The sequence below is a fragment of the Odocoileus virginianus genome, chromosome 1, assembly GCF_023699985.2.
Source record: "Odocoileus virginianus isolate 20LAN1187 ecotype Illinois chromosome 1, Ovbor_1.2, whole genome shotgun sequence".
In the NCBI taxonomy this organism is placed as follows: Eukaryota; Metazoa; Chordata; class Mammalia; order Artiodactyla; family Cervidae; genus Odocoileus; species Odocoileus virginianus.
The window spans coordinates 1,390,921-1,401,236 of NC_069674.1; positions in this window are offsets into that span (position 1 = coordinate 1,390,921).

Consider the following 10,316-nt stretch of genomic DNA (forward strand, 5'->3'; position numbering starts at 1 on the left):
TTTTCTGGGAAACCGGCTCCAGGCTTTCCGTAAGATACCAGGCTTGGCTGATACGATAGGAGAAAGATCAGCTTTATTACTTAACGCCCTTAGAGAGTGCATCATTAAACGTTGTGACCTAGTTATGTGCGAACTTGCAACACATATACACGTATATATCATACGCACAGATAGAAGCATGTAGCACATGCACAGCTTAAACGTATATCATGCACACATACATACTCTTGCGTAAATGTCGAAAGCACGTCAATATATACACAAGTACATATATGCACATCTATATATATACATAGAAAAGTATAATATACACGCAGAAATAGACATCGCATACACACATATATATCAGATACATGTATACATTTCATATACACACGAGTAAAATAAAAATCGTAAAATCTAATACTTCCATTTCTATGCGAGATGCACCGTTTTCTTTTACTCTGTTGTCTTTTTTTAATACTAGCTGCAAACCACTAAGTACATTTCGCAACCCTCTAATGGATTTCAATATTAGTTTGAAAAATTCTGCCATGTACACAGACAGACAGACATACACACATATATATATATAAAATGAGAATTAGGTCGCAATAGGATCAAAAAACTTTGAAAGTCAACGATAGTGTGGCTTCCCAGTTAAATATAACCTATTCATATGTCAAGAAATCCTTGATTCATTAAGTATGTCCAAATTGTATCAATTTTTAAATTTTACAGATTTTGTAAATAAATCGTCACTTTTTTTTGACCTGTCAGATGACAAAAATTTAAAATATTGATAATATCCATTCTGTGTCCTCAGTGAGTCTGCTCTGAGGTCTCAGGTTCTGCCCCAAATGAACTCTTCCAAGGTCCAAGCCACAAATGAGGAGCAGGGGCCCATTTAACCAGGACACCAAACAGTTCTCCACTTCAGCTTTGTTTGTAATTAAGGGTATTTTTCAAATTTTCTGAATTGTCTATCTTAGTTTCCTATCATTGTTGTAACAAATTACCATAAACTTAGTGGCTTAAACAACATGAACATACTGTCTTATTGTTCTGGAGGTCCAAAGTCTCTCTGGGCTAAAATCAAGGGGTCTACAGGGTTGTGCCCCTCCTGGGGATGGGATGGGCTATAATTTATTATCTCACCATTTTCCTGTTGTTGGCACTTAGGCTGACTCCTTTTTGTCATTGTTACAAATTGTACTTCAGGAACATGCTTGCATACAGGACTGAGTTCTCTCTGCAGGAAAGACACCCTAAAGTGTTGCGGCTGGGTTGTAGGGCCTCAGGCTTACCTCTGATGGGATCTGTTCCCTGCTGTCCCCAGAGGATACACAGCCTCTCCTCCAGCTATATAGGTGCTGGCTCCAGAGACCCTGGAGTGGGTCCAAGAGAACATCTGTTAAATTAACACCAAGGCCACTGTAGACCTGAGGCTGGAAATTCACTACTTTTACCATCCCACACTATCCAGTACAATTCCTCAGATCTCATGCAATGAGGTTAAGTGATCACAATCAGAATCTCCGATAGTAAAATACCAAGATAATTCCAATGAATAAAGCGATGAAGAAATATACAGAAAATTTTGTCCCAAAGTGGAGATGGTAGTTACTGATGGGAGGAGACCTGAGGTGGAAGGAGGTGACTGGCAGCATTGTTTCTCAATCTGCATAGTCTCTCCAGGCTTGTCTTTAAAGTGTTGATAGATGTTTAATATGCTTTCCATGTTTATAATAATTTTAATGATGAATTTCTTTCAGAAAAAGAAGTTTAATTATCTTTGTTCAAGATTCTTTGATAGAATGCCACAGACTGGGTGGCTTATAAAAAACGGAAATTTATTCCCCACAGTTCAGAGGCTGGAAGTTCCGGATCAGGCCTGGCAGACTCTGTGTCAAGTGAGGACTCACTTCCTGGTTGATCGCTAGTGCCTTCCCTCTGTGTCCTTATGTCAGGGAGGGGACAAGGGACCTCTGAGGTGGGGGGGTTGCTTTTACAAGGACCCTCATCCCCATTCAGGAGGGCTCTACACTTGTGACCTCATCACCTCTCAACACCATCACACTGGAGGTTACGACTCAACACATGAATTTAGGGTGAGGGGGACGCAGTCCGTAACATTCATTAATAAATTGGCAACAGTAAAATGCCCTAAATTTAAACATATACTCCTCTTCCATTATAATATTTCAGGAAACATTAGAAGACAAAAAATAAATCTCTTTGCAAGATTAAATCCAGAGGTGAAAAAGTCCAAAAGAATCAAAATGTGAAAAAATGGACAGAAATGAAGGGAGAAATTGACAATTTGAGAATATTAGTTGTAGGCTTCAGACACCCACTTTGAATGCTGGCCAGAACATCTAGACAAAAGATCAACAAGGAATGAAGATTCTAAAGCCATTCTTAGCAACCTGACCCCCAGACTGTGGGGCACATCCGCTTCCCACAGCAGAGCACCTGCTCCGCCCAGGGGTACCCGGAGCATACGCTGGGCCCTTCGGCAAAAAGACAGGACTACAAACGGTGTCCTCCGACCACAGTGGGATGAAATCAAGGACAAGGAAACAACAGGAAACTCACCAATGTGGAAATTAGCTTCTAAGTAGCCCCAGCATCAAAGAAGAAATCAGAAGGGAAACCAGAAGTGAGTGCAAATCGTCATGAGAGACGTGGCCCACAGCAGGCGCTCAAGGGCATTGAAGAGGTGGGTGGAAAATTCTTGAAGTTCACAGATCTGCTGCATCCAGAGTCGATGCCGTGAGCTCTCAGTTCCTATGAGGCATGTAATCATTGCACCATTGAAGCAATGGGACGCTTGGGCAAACACCTGGGCAAATGCTGCTTTTTGCAAAGTGGTACCCACACTGCTGCCTTCTGCCTTGTCACACTTCGCCATGACCAGGCTGGCTGGAGGGCCTTTCTCTCCCAGTTCACGGATCCAAGACCCCAAATCTCTCCCTGCTCCCCCAAGCCCTGTATCCCTGGTGCTGGATGCCCAGCTCTGCCTGTGACATTGGCTGGCAGGGGCTCCGAAGCTGTTCTGAGGCGTGGCAGCCCTCCGCCTGTGGCCCTTCACTGCAGAAGTTTCCTGCTCCTCCACTTTGGATCCAGCTGAGAGTCCCGAGCTGAAGCCTCTATAGGAGTTGCCGTGGGGTCACCAGGAACCTGTCCCTCTGTCTGTCCTCCACTCAACACAGTCCACGCCATGAGCTGAAGTCCAGGCCAGCTGCTGGCCAGCCCTCCTTCCAAGAGCCCTGGTGGGGTGGCTGAGATGCCCTTCCAGCCGGGCCCGAGTGAACAGTCTCACATATTAAAGGCCCAGACATATGGCATTCACATGTGCGCAAACCCACCATCATCTGTCGCCACCCGCACGGGTCAACACTGCACGTGGCCCACAGCGAGCATTCTCTTCCCCCGAGGCAATGAGGAGCCAGCTGCCGCGCAGGCTGTGAGCAGTGCCACCCTGGTGGGCCCCGGCTCAGTGTGGTGCCCCAAACCCCGGGGAGCCCAGGCCCATGCCCTGCCAGGGCCCCACACTGGCATGCCCCTGTACCCAAGGCCTGAGGCATGTTTGCAGGCCTCAGAGGCGCATTGCAGCCGAATGTAGAGACCAGGGATTCCTGCAGAGAGGAGGCCAGGCCGGTGTGAACCTGGAGTGACGGGGGTGTAGGTCAAGCCAAGGCCGGCAGGAGTCAAGGGGTGGGAGGCAAGTGCTGGGTAGAGAGCTCAGGAAGGTTGATTCCACACTCTCAGACTGGCATTTGTCAGCGGTGAACCTTTTTCTTTTTATCATAAAGCTCCTTTTAAAAATACATATATTTATTTATGTATTTCCAGCCACAGAACTGGAAAAGGTCAGTTTTCATTACAATCCCAAAGAAAGGCAATACCAAAGAATGCTCAAACTATGCACAGTTGCATTCATCTCACACGCTAGTGCAGTAATGCTCAAAATTCTCCAAGCCAGGCTTCAACAGTACAAGAAACGTGAACTTCCAGATGTTCAAGCTGGATTTAGAAAAGGCAGAGGAACCAGAGATCTAATTGCCGATATCCATTTGATCATCAAAAAAGCAAGAGAGTCCCAAAAACATATCTGCTTCTGCTTTATTGAGTATGCCAAAGACTTTGACTGTGTGGATCACAATAAACTGTGGAAAATTCTGAAAGAGATGGGAATACCAGACCACCTGACTTGCCTCTTGAGAAGCCTGTATGCAGGTCAGGAAGCAACAGTTAGAACTGGACATGGAACAACAGACTGGTTCCAAATAGGGAAAGGAGTACGTCAAGGCTGTATGTTGTCACCCTGCTTATTTAACTTATATGCAGAGTACATCATGAGAAACGCTGGGCTGGAAGAAGCACAAGCTGGAATCAAGATTGCAGGGAGAAATTTCAGTAACCTCAGATATTGATACCAGATGACACCACCCTTATGGTAGAAAGCGAGGAACTAAAGAGCCTCTTGATGAAAGTGAAAGAGGAGAGTGAAAAAGTTGGCTTAAAACTCACCATTCAGAAAACTAAGATCATGGCATCTGGTCCCATCACTTCATGGCAAATAGATGGGGAAACAGTGGAAACAGGGACAAACTTTATTTTTTTGGGCTCCAAAATCACTGCAGATGGTGATTGCAGCCATGAGATTAAAAGACACTTTCTCCTTGAAAGAAAAGTTATGACCAACCTAGACAGCATATTAAAAAGCAAAGACATTACTTTGCCAACAAAGGTCCATCTAGCCAAAGCTATGGTTTTTCCAGTAGTCACATATGGATGTGAGAGTGAGTGCCGAAGAATTAATGCTTTTGAACTGTGGTGTTGGAGAAGACTCTTGAGAGTCCCTTGGACTGCAAGGAGATCCACCAGTCCATCCTAAAAGAAATCAGTCCTGAATATTCTTTGGAAGGACTGATGCTGAAGCTGAAACTCCAATACTTTGGCCTCCTGATGCAAAGAACTGACTTACCAGAAAAGACCCTGATGCTGGGGAAGATTGTAGGCAGGAGGAGAAGGGGGCGACAGAGGATGAGATAGTTGGATGGCATCACTGACTCACTGACATGAGTTTGAGTAAGCTCTGGGAGTTGGTGATGGACAAGGAGGCCTGGCGTGCTGCAGCCCATGGGGTCGCAAAGAGTCGGATCTGACCGAGCAACGGAACTGAACTGATGTTTATTGATTTCGCTGTGCTGGGCCTTCGTTGCCGTGCAAGGGCTTTCTCTAGTGGCGGCGAGCGGGGGCACTCTTCCCTGTGGTGCACACGCTTCTCACTGCGGTGGCTTCTTCTGTTGTGGGGCACAGGCTCTAGGCACACGGACATCAGTAGCTGCGGCACTCGGGCTTGGCAGCTGCAGTCTGTGGGCCCGGTAGTTAGCTGTGGCACACAGGCTTAGCTGCCCCACGCCATGTGGAATCTTCCCAGACAAGATGAATTATTCTGATTCTTTTCTTTACTAAAAACTAGACTACGTCCAAAACAAAATGGCCCGTGCCTTCATCATTTCCAAGTATGCTGCAGAGATGCTATGTTATTCTTGAGTGAAACCAGGTTCATGCTGTCTATGACAGGTTAAGCACTATTCATAGATATCCATGCTCGCTGTCAACGTACAAAGGAATTTTAAGATATGTGCTCATGGAAGACAGATACCACAGGATATCACTTACAGGTGGAGTCTAAAATACGACACAAGTGAATAGACTCATAGACATAGACAGCAGACTCATGGTTGCCGGAGGAGGGAAGGGAAGGACTGGGAGGCTGGGATTAGCAGATGCAGACTAATACATATGGGGTGGATAAGTAACAGGGGCCCAGTGTTTAGCACAGGGAACCATGTTCGCTATCCCGTGATAAACCGTAATAGAAAAGAATGTGAAAAAGATTGTGTATGTGTGTACATGTATAGTCGAATGTTTGCATACAGCAGAAATTATCACAACCTTGTAAATCAACTATACTTCAATAAAAAAAATTTTTAAGGTTTTTTTTTTTTTTCATGGTCAAGCACTACTGAGACACATTTGAGCCCAGCCCTCTCTAACTGCATGACTTTGGGTCAGCCATTGACCCACACCGACTTTATTTGCCACGTGGACCAAATGCTCCCTGGGTTGAAGGCAAGGCCTGGTCCACGTGGCTCTTGAGGCCTGTACTTTGGTGACACAAGCCCACTGAATGAAGCCGAGTTGTTTCCAACTATTGTCATTAGCCTGAAACATCTGTAGCATTTTGCTAAGTTCATAGGCCAAAAAAAAAATTTTTTTTAACAACAAACAATATTGAAAGAGCAGGTATTAATATGCTGTTAACATTCTACTGATACTATTTTTATGCATTATCATCATCATCATTTTAATCATTTAAAAAGGTTAGACATTTAAGAGTGTGCTTGGCAGTCAGTCTGCGTTCGGGAAGTAGGAAGCCAAATTGCAAAAGCTCCAGACGGCCTTACACAGACACGAGCTGCCAGCATCACCAAGGAGAGGGCCTCTTCCCGAAGCTCAGCTCAAGTATTAAATCTCCGAGCGAACTGGGGTTTGGAAAGCTAGCTAGACTTATACTTCTGTTCAAAGTCACCTAAAATAATTGAGTGCAGGAGTATATCAACACAGCAGTGGAAAATAAAAGCTGCTATTTACTGGGCATTCACTCTCTATGAGACGTTACACTCTATGCGACATAGACTGTTACTCAGATACTTCTCACGGCAGCCCTGTGACCTAAATGTCATTCTCCATATTTGACCAGTGCAGAGACTGGACATAGGAGGGGGGTTAGCGACTTGACAGCCGCTCAGCACACAGCTGATGCTCCAAAGCCTTTGTTGTTCAGTCACTCAGTGGTGTCCGACTCTTTGTGATCCCATGGACCGCAGCATGCCAGGCTTCCCTGTCCTTCACTATCTCCCAGTTTGCTCAAACTCATGTCCATCGAGTTGGTGATGCCATCCAACCATCTCGCCCTCTGTCGTCCCCTTCTCCTCCTGCCTTCAATCTTTCCCAGCATCAGGGTCTTTACAGTGAATCAGTTCTTCGCATCAGGTGGCCAAAGTATTGGAGTTTCAGCTTCAGCATCAGTCCTTCCAATGAATATTCAGAGTTGAGCAATTTGACAGCCTGTCAGTGCATAGCTAATGCTCCAAAGTCTGGTGTTTCCCTTCAAACATATCACCTTATAATCTACAGTCAGCCTGGGTTCAATTTCTAGCAATATAATTGAGGCTTTGCCTCAAAGATTTCCATGAAACTTTTTTTGTTTACTCTGGGGGGAAAAAAAAAACAGTGCTGTAAAACAAGCCAGTGTTGTAAAGACAATATTGTAGCGAGCACTCCACTTAAGTGCCTCCCGACAGTTAAACATCAGGGCCGCATGTGCTGCCAAAGAATGAAGACATTTTATTTAAAATTACACTGGCGCAAGACCATCAAAGTATCCTTAACATTTTCATTAAATCGAGATACAGATATACTTAGGGTAGTAAATCTCTTGTGATACAAAGAGCTTATTTGAGAGCCAAGCTTCTGGGCAGAGATGAGCCTGGAAGGAAACCCAGAGACAACGACACCTTGTTCAGAGCTCTCCCCATGACACCCAGCCACACAGTCCACTGTCCCCTCAACAAGATCCCAGAGGGGTGGCCTCCAATGATGCCCTCACCCAGGTCTGCAACAGTGTTTGGTGGGTGTCTGCGAGGGATGCAGAGAGCCAGCTGTTACTCACAGATCCTAGGAGGAGGGGTGTGCCACCGCGCCAGGGGCCCAGCGCAAGGCAGGAGGTGAAGGGGTTTGGGAGCTAGAGCGGCAGTCCCAGCCTTTTTGGCACCAGGCACGGTTGCATGTAAGACAGTTTTTCCACGGATGGGGCGAGGGTGGGCCTGGTTCTGGGATGATTCAAGTGCAGTACATTTACTGTACATTTTATTTCTATTATTTTTCCATCAGCTCCACGTCAGATCATCGAGCATTAGATCCCAGAGGTCGGAGTTCCCTGGACTAGAGCATTTACCGTGGTTTCTGCAGAAAGAGACGGGTGTGGCCACAGACACCGGACTGGCAGGTGAGTCTGGGGCAGAGGGGTGGCCGCTCGTTGTTGGGACTGGCCCCGAGCTGGTTTGCGCAGGTGGACGGTGGCCCAGCCTGGGAGAGCCTGATGCAGGAGGGGATGATGGGGTGCGGGCACCGTAGGCAGGCTTGCTTTCATGAAGCGCACTCGCTGGTGGCCACGTGGCCACGTTCTTCAGGAACTGGCTGACCCTGGGGCAGGCAGTTCCTCCAGGGTCATCAAGGCCCCCCACGGCAGAGCACAGGTTACAGAGGCCCGACGCCTCCCGCGGACAAGCAGGACGGGCGCCATCTTGAAAGCGGAGCCTTGGATGAGGCGGCCTCATCTTTTCGTTCCCCACAAGTTTATTTTTTAATTGAAGTAGACCTGATTTACAACGCTGTGTTAATTACTGCTGTCCAGGGAAGTGATTCAGTTACGCACACACACACATTCCTTTTTTTACATTTATTTGGCTGCCTTGGTGTTGGGTGCAGCAGTGGGCTCTTTCATCATGCACGTGAGCTCCTATCTAGCCTTGGTCCTTGGGTCCCGGAGCACACAGGCTCGGCAGCTGTGGCCCGAGGGCTCGGTTGCTCTGCGGCACGTGGGATCTTAGACCCCTGACCAGGATTGAACCTGCATCCCTACACTGGAAGGCGGAGTCTTAACCACTGGACCACCAGGGACGTCCCCTCATTCTTTTTTTTTTTTAATATTCTTTTCCATTATCGGTTTATCACAGGCTATTGAATACTGTTCACTGTGCTGTACAGTGGGAGCTTGTTGCTTATCCATCATGTATATCACCTAAACTAACATGCTGATCCCAAACTCCAAACCTTCCCTCCCTCAACCCCATCTTGAGTGCAAGCTCCCAGGAGTATAATTGTCCTTTTGTGTCTGGCACATTTCACTGAGCATGATGTCCTCAAGGCTCATCCACATTGTCGCAGGGGTCAGGGTTTCTTTCCTTTTTAAGGCTGATACTCTTCTGTGTGGAAGGACCTCAGTGAGTTTGTTCATTCATCTGTTGGTGGAAACTTGAGTTGTTTCCATGTTCTGGATACTGTGAATAATGCTCTGATCATTGGTGTACAAGCACGTTTGAGTCCCTATTTTTAATTCCCTTGGGCACACAACTAGATTCCAAATTGGTAAAGGAGTCATTTATTTATACTTAAAATTTAACTTATATGCAGAGTACATCATATGAAATGCTAAACTGAATGAAGCACAAGCTGGAATCAAGATTGATGGGGAAAATATCAATAACCTCAGATGTGGAGATGACACCACTGTTATGGCAGAAAGTGAAGAAGAACTAAAGAGCCTCTTGATGAAAGTGAAAGGGCAGAGTGAAAGAGCTGGCTTAAAACTCAACATTCAGAAAACAAAAATCATGGCATCCAGTCCCATCACTTCATGGCAAATAGGTGGGGAAACAGTGGAAACAGTGGCTGACTTTATTTTGGGGGGGGCTCCAAAATCACTGCAGATGGTGACTGCAGCCATGAAATTAAAAGACGCTTGCTCCTTAGAAGAAAAGCTATAACAAACTTTGACAGCATTTTAAAAAGCAGAGAAATTACTTTACTGACAAAGGTCTAACAAGTCAAAGCAATGGTTTTTCTAATAGTCATGTATGGATGTGAGAGTTAGCCTATAAAGAAAGCTGAGTGCCAAAGAATTGATGCTTTTGAACTATGGTGTTGGAGAAGACTTGAGAGTCCCTTGGACTGCAAGGAGATACAACCAGTCCATCCTAAAGGAAATCAGTCCTGAATATTCATAGGAGGGACTAATGCTAAAGCTGAAACTCCAATACTTTGGTCACCTGATGTGAAGAACTGTCTCATTGGAAAAGATCTTGATGCTGAGAAAGATTGAAGGTGGGAGGAGAAGGGGATGACAGAGGATGAGATGGTTGGATGGCATCTGACTCGATGGACATGAGTTTGAGTGAACTCCGGGAGTTGGTGATGGACAGGGAGGCCTGGTGTGCTGCGGTCCATGGGGTCACAAAGAGTCAGACACGACTGAGCGACTGAGCTGAACTGACACAGCTAGGTGCTGAAAAAACCTGAAATGTGAAGGCAAACTTCTCCCTTATGGCAAAATCAGAGCAGCAAAAAGAAAACATGAAATACGGCATGCATGAGAAAGGGGCTTCCTAGGTGGCGCTAATGGTAAAGAAACCGCTTGCCAATGCAGGAGATGCGGGTTCAATCCCTGGGTTGGGACGACCCCCTGGAGGAAGGAATGG